General features: G+C 38.0%; 1 protein-coding gene across 2 annotated transcripts in view; it reads left to right on the top strand.

Annotated features, from left to right (window-relative positions):
• Positions 1-15,588: 15,588 nt before the first annotated feature.
• The window catches only part of si:dkey-237i9.1 (SEC14-like protein 1), a 54,910-nt gene continuing 54,230 nt past the window's right edge, over positions 15,589-16,268 (top strand). For both annotated transcript variants that reach the window (XM_007252159.4, XM_007252156.4), the window contains exon 1: positions 15,589-15,885. The gene's annotated coding sequence lies outside the window, so the exon portion shown is untranslated. The remainder of the gene's footprint in view (positions 15,886-16,268) is intronic.

The following is a 16,268-nucleotide window of genomic DNA, read 5'->3' as shown; positions in this document are numbered from 1 at the left end:
GGATATCTTGCTGTAATTGATGGAACCATAAATATTTGCCCAACTGTTAGTGAGCTCAGTCGTACTTGGGTTCTGCAGCAGGACAATGACCTGAAGTCCTAAACAAGCGGTTCATGCTGTAAAAACCTTCAAGTGTGTCTGAATTAAAACAATTCTGTCAAGAAGAATCAGCCAAAATTCCTCTACAGAGAAAGAGTAAAAGACTAATTGTCAGTTATCAGTAAAGCTTGATTGAAGTTGTTGTTTCCGACAAGTTATTAGGTTTAGGGGCAATTTCTTTTTTCATACAGATCCAGGTTGCTTTAAATACATTTTCCGTTAATAAATAACAATTTTAATTAAAAAATGTTTTTTACCTTTACTCAGATTACATTTGTCTGATATTAAGATGTGTTTGTGATTCTGTTACTATTTCACAGCACTGTAGATTGTTTGTGTACAATAAGACTAAATTGTCTTGTATATGAACAATGGCACTGTGCTACCTTGCTGACAGCCATGACCCACTTGGCACATGAATGCTGTTAGCACCCTCAAACACACAAACACACACACACACACACACACACACACACACACACATACAGCTGTTCAGCACCTGATCCTTTTCTGTTCAGCACCTGATCCTTTTTCAGTGTCAGTTGACTCCCAGTTTGTGTGTGTGTGTTTTTCAGACCAAAAAATCTGCAGTTCACTGTCTCCATCTGCTGGACAAACACTGACACTTTCAGACTACACTGGATGAATTTAACCTGAATTTTATTTATTACTGGTGAATTAATGGTGCTTGATTTAATTTGTGGTGTTTGTTGCCCTAATTATGTGTATTAATTATGGAGTACAAAGTCCAGTCAAAATATTATGACTGCCTCCTTGTTTCAACCCTAACTGTATTTTTGTTAGCTCCACTGAACTGTGTCTCTGCATACTTAATTATCCTCTGTTACTGCTGTTCTTCTATGGTCAGGACCCCACAGAACCATTGCATCTTCAGCACTGCAGTAACGATGACACTGGTGGTGGTGACGCTGGTGGTGGTAGTTGTTTTGTGCAGTTTTGAGTGGATCAGACACAGCAGTGCTGCTGGAGTTTTGAACACCTCAGTGTGCAAAAAAATAAAATCTGCAACCAAAATTTAATTTAAGAATCAACAGGAAAAGAGTATGTTGCACACACAAGCGCCTTCTTCTAAGCCCCACCCACCCGTGAAAACTGTGCCAAAACTCAGAAGCAAAAAAATTAAGCAGAAGCAAAGGAGAGATTCCAAAAGCAAAAGCAAAATCCACAAAAATCCTCTAAAAATAAACAAAAACACAAAAATGAAAGCAAAGACTGACAAAATCCAAACTTAAATAATTTTCAAATAACTGCAAAGAATAATAAAGGAACCAAGTATATTTAAATATATATATATTGATTTTAGATTTTGTTTGCAGATTTTTTGCAGATTATTTTTTTCCCATATTTTGACTTGACGTTTAATTTAAACATGTATTTCAAACAATTGCATATATAAGTATATTAAGTACAAATTTGTAGGCTTAGTTTTGACCCTGCTAGGTGTTCTTGCTAAGTACAGCTAGAGTTAAAGTAAAATGTAAATCAGTCAGCGGATGATGACATCAGTACAGAAAAAATAATACATACTGGTTCTTTAAACTAATTACACTTAAACTGATCTGTACATCTAATACATTTAATACAATAGTGGTTTGTAGTGTTGTCAGCTTTTAATGTTCAGCGGGTGTCAGTATTTTATTTCTTAGTATAGCATGATGACATGTCTGTAGCAGACATTTCTACATATAAAATATTATTTGTAAGATATAAATAACCTATGATTCACTTACATTGTTTATTTTAGTGGGAACAGAAATTTAATTACACATTAAATAAGTCTAAATTTGATACATGCAACTGTGTAAAAGTCCACCAGGTGGGGCTGTTCACTGTCTGATGATCCTTTCAGTGAGAGAAATTTCTGGAACAATAAATATAAAAATCTTATTTTTTCCTACTCATGCCCTCCTGAACCAAACGTCTTACCCAATTAATAGGCTATTTCCTAATTAACAAGCTCCATAGGTCCTGGATCAGGTAAGGAGAAACTGATAAGTGTGAATATCACTGATCCCCATGGAAGAATGTGGGATGCTATGTTTACACTGCCAGCCCAAATCAGGTTTTTGGCCTATCTAGGTTGTGTCCGGGTTTTTTTGGATAGTCTGAACAGCCAGACGCTGCATTAAGTCACTTTTTGCAAATCGGATTAAGCCATATCTGGTTTGGTGGTAATTTAAATTGCAATTCCTAATTGTATTTATTTATATGTGTCTCGGTCTGTACAGTGCATCCTTGGCTACATTAACAGCCACCGTGTTTATATCCGACTTTTTGCTCAGATCAGATTTTTGGTTCCCTTGACGGTTCACATTCACAAATGTAAGTGATCTGTATCTGTGTGTAATGTGAACGAATCTGTCCCTGAAACGCTTCACACGCGAACACTAATACATGTATAAACGTTGCCTTCTTCACCAACAACAAAAAACGTCATATTTGAGAGACGACTCGTAGAGGTGGAAAAAGTACTGAAAAATTGTGATTAAGTAAAAGTATCTTTACTTTGCTAAAATTCTACTCAAGTAAAAGTAAAAGTACCCATCTAAAAATCTACTCAAGTAAAAGTAAAAAGTACTCAATTTTAAATGTACTTTGAGTAAAAGTCACACAGTTACTTTTAATTATTTGATGTAAAAAAGTAAAAGCAAATCATAAATTAAATTGTTTTTAATTAACTATTATTCCACATAATAATTTGGACTTTTCAGGCAGTATTTGTTCAGACCACCCCATAAAACAAGTGGCATAGGTTTCTATGATCCATTTTTTTTTCTTTACTATTAAAAATTTATGGTGATATAGGTAATTGTATAGTTTTACAGTTAATTATTATTTTTTAACTTGCCATTGCTATGCTTTAACTGCTATTTACATGTTTTTTTTAACATTTAAGCAGACTGTTTAATGATAGAAGTACTTACACCACATGCTTTCACAGGTTTGATGTGGAAGTTTTGAAAGCTGACAGCTCTGTCCGGCTGTGTTATTGCCTCGTTATACGAGCATCCGTACAATTTTTTTTTTTTTTTATTCAGACAATTGTTTTTTTCCCCCAGCATTTTTTTTACTCAGTAATTGGGAGTTTTCCAATGTAGCAAAGTAAATTACTTGTGCCAAAATGTACTTGAGTAAAAGTAAAATTACCTATTTTAAAAACTACTGTAAAATTACAAATTACTCATAAAATCTACTCAATTACAGTAACTTGAGTAAATGTAATTCATTACTTTCCACCTCTGCTCGTATCTTTTTTAAGGTATAGTATATGGGTTAGCGGCTCACATGTGGAGCATCTTTTGCTGGAGTGGCGAAGTAAACAGCTGGTCTGAAGTAACTGATGCTCAGGTTGAGGAGCAGAAAAAAGGTTAGGCCAGGCCCCCAGCTTTTCCCTTCCAAAACGTGCCACCAGAAGTGTGCTGCTGAGGGATGAGAGGACCATTTGAGCAAAGCTATCCATTCACTTCCATTCATTTCGGGGTGTCTTTAAACCAATAATAAATGTATTGCAATAAATGTATTGCCGTTTTCGATTAGGACACGACCCATGTTCTTTTTTACAAAGAACGGATTTTCTGCCATTTGATCCATAAGATTAATAATCTGTTCATATCTTTAGAAAATAAAATTTTATACAACTATGCTAACGATGACGTAAAAAGACAGCGACCCAAAATACCGTGCTGTAATGTTTGGAGAAGTTGCTTCTCTTGATTTAAAAGTACAGAGCTGATTGAATTAGAGCAGGGTCAAAGTAACCTCTTATTATGCAAATATAATACTACTACTATCAGTTATAATACATTGTAGATAGTAAGATAGTAATAAATAGAAGTAAGATAGACTATGAGAATTATAATGTATAGATATACCTGTAATTTATATTACATATTTATTATTCTTATTACTGAGTTTCTAAATGCTTGTTATATAGAAAAACTATGAATATTCTTCAGTAAATCCGTGGACTAATATTGGATATCAGTAATTCTAGTTTTTATCTGCTGTTTATTCAATAAAAGCCCCATTCTGGGACGGAATGGAGCTTTTCTCACTGTGGAGTAAATAGTTCTGTGCAGCTCTTATAAACAGTACGGTTGTTTGCACGTCATGCTGGCGCCTGCGCAATCTCTCACTTTCCCGGTTAACGCCCCACGAGAAGCCGATCAGGAAGTGACACGATTGGCCTCACCTGGCTCCGTTGAAATCAGCGGGATTGCTTGGTCCAGTTAATATATACTTTCAATGGGTTAGGCGGCTTTAGCTGCACAGCTACAATAGAGAGATGTGTAAAAGCAAAAAGACACATACATTCTGATTTGACCGTTCACATTCAGGTTGCATGTCCATGGATAGGAAATGTATAAGATTTAGGACCACGTATGAAAGTGACTGAAGTCTGGCTTTATGTTTCAGACACAAACATAGCCTAATTCTCTTCTCAATTCCTCCTGGGCATAAAGATGTGCTTTGGGTGGAGCTTGTAATCATGGGAGAGGGAGACACGCATGGGTGCTATGAGAGTTGGGCTGAGAGAGTGTGAAAAAAGCCAGGGCTCCTAATTATGTCACTCCTGATTGGATTACTGGTTGGTTACAGGTCTGAATGTGTCTCCTGTTTAACCTGCTCTAATTAAGCCCTTCTTAAAAAGGAAAGCAGCTCATGTGAAGGTTTCACCTGCTACTCTGTGTTTGGTGTCTGATGGGAGGAAGGAGGCCTGAAAGAGTAGCTCCTCTGCCTTCAGGCTTCTTGGTTTCTCAGCTTTCTTGGCCTCTTGGCTTCTTGGGTCTTGGGCAGGAGCGGCAGTGTTTGCTGTGTATGCTGCAGCTCACCTGATGAGACCTAGATAACACCAGCTGAGCCATAGAGACGTCTCACCTGGCAGTTTTTCAGGTGTGAGCATACATTTAGCTGTGTGATGCTCATGTATGATACTGCGCACAATGTTTTTTTTTTTTGCAGTGCATGTTGGAAAAGGAAGACAACATGAAAGGGTGATGCACCACTGGAAGTATGTTGTGTTCAAGCTGTGTTCATTTGCTATTGGATCTAAATGGTAAATGGATTCATGTTGCGTTGCACGTGAACACTTTCGAGAGGGAAATTAGGAGCTAATTTGAGATCCTTAGTTAAGTTGACCTTTATCCTTTCAAGATAGCAGAGAAGATTGAGTCACTATTGGATGGTAATTCTTTTTTTTTATTCCTTATTTTTAACAGTAAATTGTTTTTGTGTGTATGTAGTGTGCCTTAACCTCCTCTAGTCTGAAACAATGCTATTTCTGCTCATAGCAAATAGACCACTCTGCTAACATGATCTGTGACATATTAATGAGTCATGTTGGCTGGGTTAGGCTCTGCCAAAACATTCACATTTTTTTTTTTTGTCGATCTAAGTTGTACTTCAAACTAGCATATGAACACAGCATAACACTTAAACACATGCCTACTCACACCAGAGTTGTGCACCTAAAAGCAGGGCTTTCCAGTTAGCTATATAACCTAAACCCAAGGTCAAGTCTGTCCAATAGGACCAGAGCTGAGGGGCTTTTTTACTGGACCAAGTTTCAACTTTGAGTTTTTAAGGCTTTGTTCACATCACCAGGCTGAAGTGATTCAAAATCAATATATTCATGGCTGTGTAAACATTCCAAATCCAATCCATGGCCATGCGACATGAATGTGAATGGTCAAATTGGAATTCATGCGTCTTTTTGCTTTTATGCATGCTCTACGTTCTTCTCTCTCGTACCCACACATCTCTTTGTTGCACCTGTGCAGCTAAAGCTGCAAAAACAGCAAAAGCAAACCGCCTGGCCTTTTTTCACCTCCTCGAACTGAGCATGTACTTCAGACCAGCTGTTTGCTCCCCACTCTAGCAAAAGATGCTCCACATATGAGCTGAGATGATAATTTTTTGTTGTTGGTGAAGAAGTCATCGTTGATACAATCGTATAAATGTGTGCATGAGAGGCATTTCAGGGACCGATTCGTTCACATTACACACAGATACAGGTCACTTACATTTGTGAATGTGAACCGTCAAGATAGCAAAATCCAGTCTGCTGAGTTGAGCAATGTGGCTTGTACTGTGAATGTGGCCTAAGATAGCTGGCCAACTAAGGAACTCTGCTTTGTGGGACACCGCTGTAGTTCATTTGCTTGTTATTGTTATTTTTTTTACATTAACATTGTGTAATGGTAAATTTGATCATGTTGGATAAACTGGTGCGGAAGAAAAGCTTCATATGTGACTCATTCGCACAAAAAGACATTAAAGTTTTGTGTGGAACTGCTTGGTCTTAGTTTTGATGTTGATGCTAACAGTTATGCAGAATATTTTTCAGGGGCCTTTCTAGATTCTCAGGCTTTAGGAATTCATATTTACATTTCAAACAACTTTTAAAGCATTAAGATTTAGCTGATGCCTTCTGTGAATGTTTCTATAAAATGGATTGTTTCACATCAAACCACTCTGAATAAGATTGGTTACATCTAAACAATTATTTTGAATTCATTATAGCATGATAATGTTAATTATCATCCAAAAGGATCATGAAGGACCCGTCTCATCCAAGCCACTCCCTGTTCTCACAGCTGCCGGGTGAAAGGAGGCCAGAACCAGCCGATGCTGAGACAGCTTCTTCCCCTAGGCGGCCAGGCTGTGGAACAGCCAGTAGAATAGTGTTCTGCCCGAACCATCCCACTGACACTCATACAAACTCTGCTCCCTGCACTATACTTTACACTGCATCTATCAGACTTTCCCATATTATACAGCATTCTGCCCCTGCACTTCCCACTTCCCACTCAACTCATTCCTTACCTGCACTTACTCATAGTCATCTGCTGGACTATTTCCTCACTTCCACACACACACTCTAGATATCTGCATATCTACATTGCATCGCATATTACTTATTCAGTCTTAGTTAACATATTTTCGTGCAATATTTGTCTATAGTGTAAGTTATGTTCATTGTTATTAAGTGTATTGTGTATAGTGTTTATACTGTAAAGCTATATGTATGTCTTATTTTATATTATATTTTATTTCATTATTCTTCTTGTATATATTGTTCTCTGCACATTGGTGGGAATCTGCACCCAAGTTTTTCACTCACATGTACACCTGTACTCTGTGACATTAAAATAAAAATCTTGAATCTTAATTTTTATGTGGATGTCATTTAGACCTAAATGTTTTAGCCACCCTAAATAAATGTTTTTTTTTAGTTAAATTGTTAATGATTTGTCTTTTCTCTTATTTAACTCTCTTTGTATTCCCAATGAAATGAAATACTGACTGAGGCATGGAGGAGAGGAGACTCTACTGCCCTATATCATAGACAGCTAGTGTCACACTGTGAGGAAGAAGGAGTTTGTGTCAGTGCATGTTCCAGAAGGCGGGTGGAATTTCAACAAAGCTTAGCCCCCTATATATACAGTTGTGGTCAAAAGTTTACATACACTTGTAAAAAAACATAATGTTATGGCTGTCTTGAGTTTTCAATAAGTTCTACAACTCTTATTTTTCTGTGATAGAGTGATCGGAACACATACATGTTTGTCACAAAAAACAGTCATAAAATTTGGTTCTTTCATAAATTTATTATGGGTCTGCTGAAAATGTCACCAAATCTGCTGGGTCAAAAATATACATACAGCAACAAAATTTGTCAATTTTGGTGATGTAGCGAGTTGTGTCAATCAAATTAGCTTCATGTCATGGCCTCTTCACTTCTTGTAAGTGATTCTGATTGACTACAGCTGTTGACTTCTCATGAGCCCATTTAAATAGGGCTCATTTGACCCAGTGATTAGACTCAGCTACAAAAGCTACAATGGGAAAGTCAAAGGAACTCAGTGTGGATCTGAAAAAGCGAATTATTGACTTGAACAAGTCAGGGAAGTCACTTGGAGCCATTTCAAAGCAGCTACAGGTCCCAAGAGCAACTGTGCAGACAATTATACGCAAGTATAAAGTGCATGGAACAGTTGTGTCACTGCCACGATCAGGAAGAAAACGCAAGCTATCACATGCTGCCGAGAGGAGATTGGTCAGGATGGTCAAGAGTCAACCAAGAATCACCAAGAAGCAGGTCTGCAAGGATTTGGAAGCTGATGGAACACAGGTGTCAGTCTCCACAGTCAAGCGTGTTTTACATCGCCATGGACTGAGAGGCTGCCGTGCAAGAAAGAAGCCCTTGCTCCAGAAAAGGCACCTTAAGCCTCGGCTGAAGTTTGCTGCTGATCACATGGACAAAGATAAAACCTTCTGGAGGAAAGTTCTCTGGTCAGACGAAACAAAAATTGAGCTGTTTGGCCACAACACCCAGCAATATGTTTGGAGGAGAAAAGGTGAGGCCTTTAATCCCAGGAACACCATGCCTACTGTCAAGCATGGTGGTGGTAGTATTATGCTCTGGGGATGTTTTGCTGCCAGTGGAACTGGTTCTTTGCAGAAAGTAAATGGGATAATGAAGAAGGAGGATTACCTCCAAATTCTGCAGGAAAACTTAAAACCATCAGCCCGAAGGTTGGGTCTTGGGCGCAGTTGGGTGTTCCAACAAGACAATGACCCAAAACACACATCAAAAGTGGTAAAGGAATGGCTAAACCAGGCTAGAATTAAGGTTTTAGAATGGCCTTCCCAAAGTCCTGACTTAAACCCCATTGAGAACATGTGGACAGTGCTAAAGAAACGGGTTCATGCAAGAAAACCATCACATTTAGCTGAACTGCACCAATTCTGTCAAGAAGAGTGGTCAAACATTCGACCTGAAGCTTGCCAGGAGCTTGTGGATGGCTACCAAAAGCGCCTAGTTGCCGTGAAAATGGCCAAGGGACATGTAACCAAATACTAATGTTGCTGTATGTATATTTTTGACCCAGCAGATTTGGTGACATTTTCAGCAGACCCATAATAAATTTATGAAAGAACCAAATTTTATGACTGTTTTTTGTGACAAACATGTATGTGTTCCGATCACTCTATCACAGAAAAGTAAGAGTTGTAGAACTTATTGAAAACTCAAGACAGCCATAACATTATGTTTTTTTACAAGTGTATGTAAACTTTTGACCACAACTGTAAATGTCTATTAATGCCCCTGCCAATTAATATCAGTAGGAGCTAGGCCTAAGCATGGGCTTCACGCTGTTGCTCTGCAGCTACATACCTGCATAGCTGCCTTTTGTTTAATCTTTGTTTTCTATGTTCAGAGAGTGAAGGCACTGGTATATTCCCATTGTGGATGGATGGAATGGAATGGCATTCTACCATTCATTCGGTAGAAGCACTGTAAACAATACAGTTTAAGGAAATAAGCAAAATTGCATTTTTGAACTGAAATCTTTACTACTTTTCAAATATCCATCTTATCACATATTTGAATGAGCCATTTAGTGAGTTAGTATAGTTCATTTATGGCACTGGCTTTGTTCTATTTTTATATATTAAAAGGTACACAGTAAATACAAACACAGAGTGCTCCTATGATGCTTTGTGGTGCCCTGGATTTTTTTAAATTTGGTTAATTTATAAGAAATTTTGGTTGGAGGATTGTTGTGCAGGTTTTGTGGTGATAGTTTGTGGTGAAATAGATATTTCAGCGTTGTTCTTTTAGTTTTTGTGTGTTGTTTTTAATTTTTTTGTTAATTTTGAGCAGTCACCATAATGATGTAAATTGTGCAGGAATAATTCTTTAAAAGCCCTCTGCCTCCTAAGCTTTCAGGCATGGTCTCTAAAGTCAAAACATAACTCTGGAAAAGATACTGAGTTTTCCAATATCAAAGATATAATGGAAACTATAGTTGATTTTAGCCTGTGAGGTTTACAAATGGTCTCCACCCTAATATTGATGGTTAATGCAGACCATAGTGTGCTTAACTTTATTCTGAATTCTAATGTTCTTGGTTCTAGAGGCTTGATGTATTTTCTTAGTTTTACTCTGATGAGAGTACTGAGTGTCGCGAATTCTCTTTTATGAATGAAAAGTAATGCTGATGTCCTAAACTCAATATATCAGCAATAATTGGTTGGGCAGACTTCCTGGAGACCACATTAGCAGAAATGCTTCTCTCGGGGGTTTATTTTCTTAGTAAAGTCATTGTCTGCTTTCAGTTCTGTGCAAAATAGTGGAATGTTCCATCTGTTCTAGCCAGTCTTGGTTGCATTCACTATGGCTAGATGAAGTTTACACAACATCAGCCTGAGTTTCCATCCTTTAAGAGGTAAATGAGAAAAATGTAAACGTGGGTAGTGGTCACTGACTCATGGAATAAGCTGAAAGGTCAGGGCTTGGTGATACAGGTTGGGAGGTATAACCTGTATCAGAAATACAAGAAATGCTGACTTGAAACCTTGTTTCCCACACTATCTCGCTTAGAAGGCTGTGTAGTGATGAATGTATTTAAAACAAAGGGATAAAATACATCCTGACTTTGCCAATGAATGGACAGTTAGCTTTAACACCGTTAAGTCAAAATAGCCCAATCTATGGCTGTGTTCACATTCTAGGCTGAAGTGACTTCAATCAGATTTTTTTGTTCAATGTTGCTCAGATCTGATTATTTCATGGCTGTGGTAAATTTGATTTTGTCAAATCAGATTTAAGTCACTTTCACATGTGGTCCTAAATTGGATACATATTTAGGGCAATTATAATACATTTTTCCCCTACTAAAAATCTAACTACAGACTGTGCAAAACTATGTTTACCTGTAAAAAAAAAAGCACCTGTGTACATGTACATAAATGGTCAATGAGCTTACCAAATGAATTATGTGTTCCAATAATGTGTGCTAAAGTATTCAAATCAATAAAACGACAATGGTGCCCAAATTTATGCACCGTCTCAAATATCACTGTGTTCATCTGATATATGTTATATTTAAATGAAATTGCTGATCTAAAGGAAATAAAAGAATAATAAAGGAAATAAAGGAAAATCATAAAACTTTTCAGGGGTGCCCCAACTTTTTATACCACTGTAAATGCTGGTCCTCACCCTCCTACTGTTAGGGCATTACTAGTGATAGGGAGAGTTCATGTGTCTCAATTGGTCTAGTATTTTGCTAGGTTTAGTTGATGGTTCATCAAAGTGTATCTGTGTAGAGATTATACCTCATATCAGACCATGTGTATTTAAGTAAACTCTGCAAGGCAATGTTTTTTTCAGAAAATAACTGATTTGGCAGCAGTAGTGTGGCGTGTTTTCTGCTCATTTCCCTAGACCAACCCCTGTCAGTGTTATGGGTTGGGATAAACTGTACCAACACCATTATGTAAGGGTGTGAGTAGAACTTTCCATGTGGTGGCCTTGCAGGATTCTGTTTCATAAGTATAAACAGGATGATCTCGAAAGCAATGAGACTTTTTAATTCCTGGGAATTTGAACTCTCTTAAGGCCATGATCACTGTCTTAGAAATTAAATCTGGTGTGATTTAGACTGTGTGTGTGTGTGTGTGTGTGTGTGTGTGTGTGTGTGTTTGTGTGTATGTGTTCATATCAAGTTTATATCATGATCTGCACAGGACATCCTGTAGAGGCGGGATAATCTTGTTTTGCGTAGTTCAGTGAAATTGAAAATTCTAGTAATTTTTTAATCAGATTATAGCAGAGACAGATGTTGGTCATCGTTCATTTATTTATTTATTACATTTATAAGGAGCTTTTCCTGGTATGTTATGTAAAAATGAAACCAATGTGATTTTCAAATTAATGTGCAACTTACGGCAAGAAAAGTTACACAATCGTATCATCTGTAAGAAGATTTCTTTTTTTTTTACGTGAATATAAGTCATTTTATTAAAAGTAAAGAAATATATCTCTTAGCAATCATTTTAAAATCTAACAGTTCTGCTATCTTCTTGAAATACTGCAAGAAGCTATGCACAATCAGCCATACAATTAAAACCACATACTGTCACGTCTGGTGCTGTTAGCTACTCTGTCCCTTCCACACCAAGCTCTAACGGAGGGTCTCAGGTCAACAACTACACTACCCAGAATGCACCACCCGCTGACATCACGCACTCACCTGATCACGTGACACCTCACCTGCTTCCTCCAGGAAGTCCCGAATACTGATTACTGGCACTATAAAGGTGCACGCCACACAAACACCCACGCCGCGTATTGTAGGTTCTCCTCATTACAAAGCGTTCTATATCTCTTGTCTTCAGTTTATCTTGTGTATGACCTTGCTTTTGTTTTCTCGACGCCGATTATTGCCTTTGCCTCTGATATTGGATTGTTTGTGTATTACCTGGACTGTGTTTTCACTACTGCCTCTTGGATTACCTCTGATTTTGGATCTCTCGTGTATGAACTCTGGACTGTTTCTCGTTTATGGTATGGTTTTTTCTTCATTGCTCTGTTTACTGGTGATCACCCATTTTTCTGTATCGACTACGATTACATCTGTTTATTGTTTTAATAAACTTTATATACTTTTATCAGTATCTGCACGTGTCTGCAATTCTGTACAAACCATGACACATACCAATATTTTGCATACTCTATTTAGTCATAGCTTTTTTTTATACACTGCATATACAAACATTTACATCCAAGTGGTGGTAAAAACAATTTGCCAGAGAACAAAAAATGACAGAGGAGATTGATGGAGCCAGAACCCAAATGAGCACTATTAGCCACTGTTGTTCTCTTTGGGGTGGATTGATACAGCATTTAATTCCATCATCACTTCTAGCTCAGGTCAGCACAGGCTTCGGTTGGCTTTAGTATCAGAGCCGAGGATATAGAACTTTCCTCAGAGCATGTTAACTGCCTAGTGATGCTGCATCAGCAGCAGTTTAAAAAGAGGTGGCATCTGACATCACATGTATTGGAGGAGGCATGTGCTGGAGTCCCTTATCAACATGGGACCTGGTTACTGGCCTTCTTAATTGGGTAGAAAAATGAAAAAAAAAAAAATAAAAAGTATACACATTCTAAGGGTGTAAGGGGGTAAGAAAATATTGCTATATTATTTAATAGTAGTATTTAATTTTATTATATTATATAGATTTTTAATTATTGGTTTACATGTTGGTTGGTAGCAGACCCAGTTTGGCCCAGTTCCATTTCACCTCTACCCCTACCCCTCTTTTTGCAAGTTCATGCCTAGGGCTAGGGTGTCCCAGTTCTTATTAGATGGGTAGGGTAAAGTGTTAGGGGTATGTGGGCCTTTAAAATAGAGATTTTTCAGAGTCACACTCCAAACAGAGGGCTATAAGAAATCACAGCGGCATAAGTGTTAACTATGATAATGTACAGTAGGTTCATCAGTGTTATAGACCCTATAATAGAACCCTGTGGGGCACTGTAAATATGCTAAATAAAACAGTTACCAAACAATGTTCAATACTGTAGTTTATTAATTAGTATTAAGAGCAGAACAATAAAATGTAATATATATTCACATCTTTCCACATTTCATTGGAACTATAATCAGCATTAATCATTTTAACTGTCAGTGGTTTTAATGCTATGGCTCATTGATTGATGTATGCGGTCATGCACTCCAACAGTGACACCAAGTTTGACCGTGCTGCGACGGCGGGTGATAATCATGCAGTGCGTGTGAAGTGGTTGGAAGCATAAGCACTGCTCTGAGTCCTATAAACATTTATACGTGTTTAAGCCAGTTACATAACATTTACTACGATTACTGTCCATCCTGGTCCTGCAGTGAAGCCTCTCAGCTTCAGCACATCTCACATCCTGATCAGTGGTGTGTTTGGCTGCTTTCTTGAACACAGATTAAGATAAGTTTGTGTACCAAACAGCTATGTTAATATGAAGCTTCCAGTGGAAATCCCACTATAAGGCTCCTTAATTTGTGCTGGAGGATCCACCAACTGTTTTGTGGCCTAGCTATTTATGAGAATTTTTATTATACTGTATATAGACTGGACAATATCTTAATTGTTTTACTTTTTAATACAATATAGAGTGCTGCAATTTGCAGAAATATTAGTTATTTTAGCCAAAACACTAAAAATACTCACCCAGTATGGTCTAGAACCTCTCTTATTGCTAAAACAGTTCTGATCCCTTGAGGCCTGGACTCCACAAGACCACAAGACCAAGTCATGAACAACAAACCAGCAAAGTTCTGTAGGTTTAATGCTTCTGTTACAGATTCTAGTGGTTGTTCTTCTTTGAAGCATGTTTGGCCGATATTGACCTCTGCAGGTCAGTGACACTTTACACAAGACCCAGTTGTCTAGCCATCACAGTTTGCTTCTTGTCAAAGTGTCTCAGATTCTTACATTTGACCATATTTTTCCTTCTTTCAGCATATCAACTTCTAGAATTGACTGTTCTAGTATGTTCTGTTCTGGACAGTGCTATTGGAACTATATACTTTTATTGATGCAAATGTGCATTTATAAATGATGAATGGTGAAGGTTCTTGCTTGTGTTGTCCCTAAATACCAGTATCCAGGCTTATAGTTAGAGCCTTTATAGGCCTTGAGATATACAGTATAACCTCTATAAGAAAATACTGACATTTAGAATGGAATGCCAACACAAAAACTGGGCAATGGAGCAGTGAAACTGTGTTCTTTGAATGAGTTGGAGTAGCAGATCTAACTATCAGGACCATTTTAAGGCATTTGGGGGTCCCAAGCAATATGGTGGATGTTCATATTTTGCTGGCTGCAGGATTCAAAAACCTGGCTGGCTGGCTAGCTACTTACTGTCAGCAACAAGTGGGAGGGACCCTTGAGGGGGATTCTGAAAAAGTGTGATTGGACTCTGTTGACCATCACAGAATTAAAACGGGTGCTCTCACAGTTTCTTTGTGCTTTCAATTCATAGCCAGTCGATGTCTGGGGGCCCCAGACCAGCTTGGGGCCCTTGGCAATTAATTGTTTTGCTTGCCTTGTTGCAATGGGCCTGCTAACAACCCAACATCAGTACCTGACTTCACTGATGTTCTTGTGGGGTTGAATGCAATCAAATCATTCTCACAGCAATGTTCCAACATCTAATGTACAGATTTTAAAGAAAGGTGGTGGATCTTTTACAGTAAAAAGAGGAGAAAAACATATTGTTTCATACTCTTAAATTATACACTGATTGGTCATAACATTAAAAGCACATGGCAAATAATGTGTAGGCCTGTTTAATTATGTTTGGAAATATCATCTTATAGACTAGTGGGCGGGGCATAGAGGTCCACCATTTTTTCAGCCAATCACTGTTAGCATTATCTTGTCTGTCAGGACGTGCCAGCATATTCTGTGCATAAATGAACAGACGATGAAAGGCTGGCAAATGTCTTAATGGACGAGGATAAGTGGGAGGGTCTGTCCCACTGAGTCTCTTCATTGGCTGCACTGCGTGTTGTGCAAAGAAGGTCTATCATCTCATTGGTTTGCGCAGTCGGTTGATTGACAGCTGCACCGCCCACTGCCGCCTCCACAGTGCTGGGGCTGCAGAGGAAGAATATAAACTTGTGCTGGAGAGAGACCGTCGTTAGTCGGTCTGATACCTCAAAACGCCCGGCGAAAAATGCCTAGGCGTAGTCTTAGAGTGGATGAAAGGTTTTATCTAGCTTTACTTGAGGGTTGAAGTCTGAAATAAAAGACAGATATTTGTGTTTTAGTCTGTAAAAATCAGCTAGTATGCGATAAAAAACGATTCAGAACGCGTTTAGGAACTGGACACACGGCAAGACGGAGCACCGCAGATAACCTAACCTCATTCTGGATGAGACTTTAAACATAATACCTTTTTTGTGACTGGTAAGTGAAGACTGTAAGCTAAAATATTATAAATTGTGATAAACTAGCGAGCTTAGCTAACATTAAAAGGTATTGTTAACGTCTAAACCCTGTTTGTTGATGCGGTTTACCTTTTAAACGTCAGTGGCATTGACTGTTTAGTTAGTTAGCTAGGGTTAGTTAGCTTAGCCAGCATTAGCTAGGTTTGCTAAAATAACCGACGTTAGCTAAGCTAATGTAACCAAACGGTTATTGTATAAATATAATATCAGTGTATTGGTTAGCTGAAAAAAGACTGTTTGGAGCGAACCTAACGCTAACCCTAGGCTATCTACACCGTTTTACTTCACGTACTGTCAGTCCTACGAGCTATAATTTGAGTTATGAAGTAACCTAGCTAACTC

This window comes from Astyanax mexicanus, chromosome 5 (genome assembly GCF_023375975.1).
Source record: "Astyanax mexicanus isolate ESR-SI-001 chromosome 5, AstMex3_surface, whole genome shotgun sequence".
Taxonomy (NCBI): Eukaryota; Metazoa; Chordata; class Actinopteri; order Characiformes; family Acestrorhamphidae; genus Astyanax; species Astyanax mexicanus.
The sequence above is the reverse complement of the archived record's forward strand: the minus strand, read 5'-3'. Positions and strand labels throughout refer to the sequence as shown.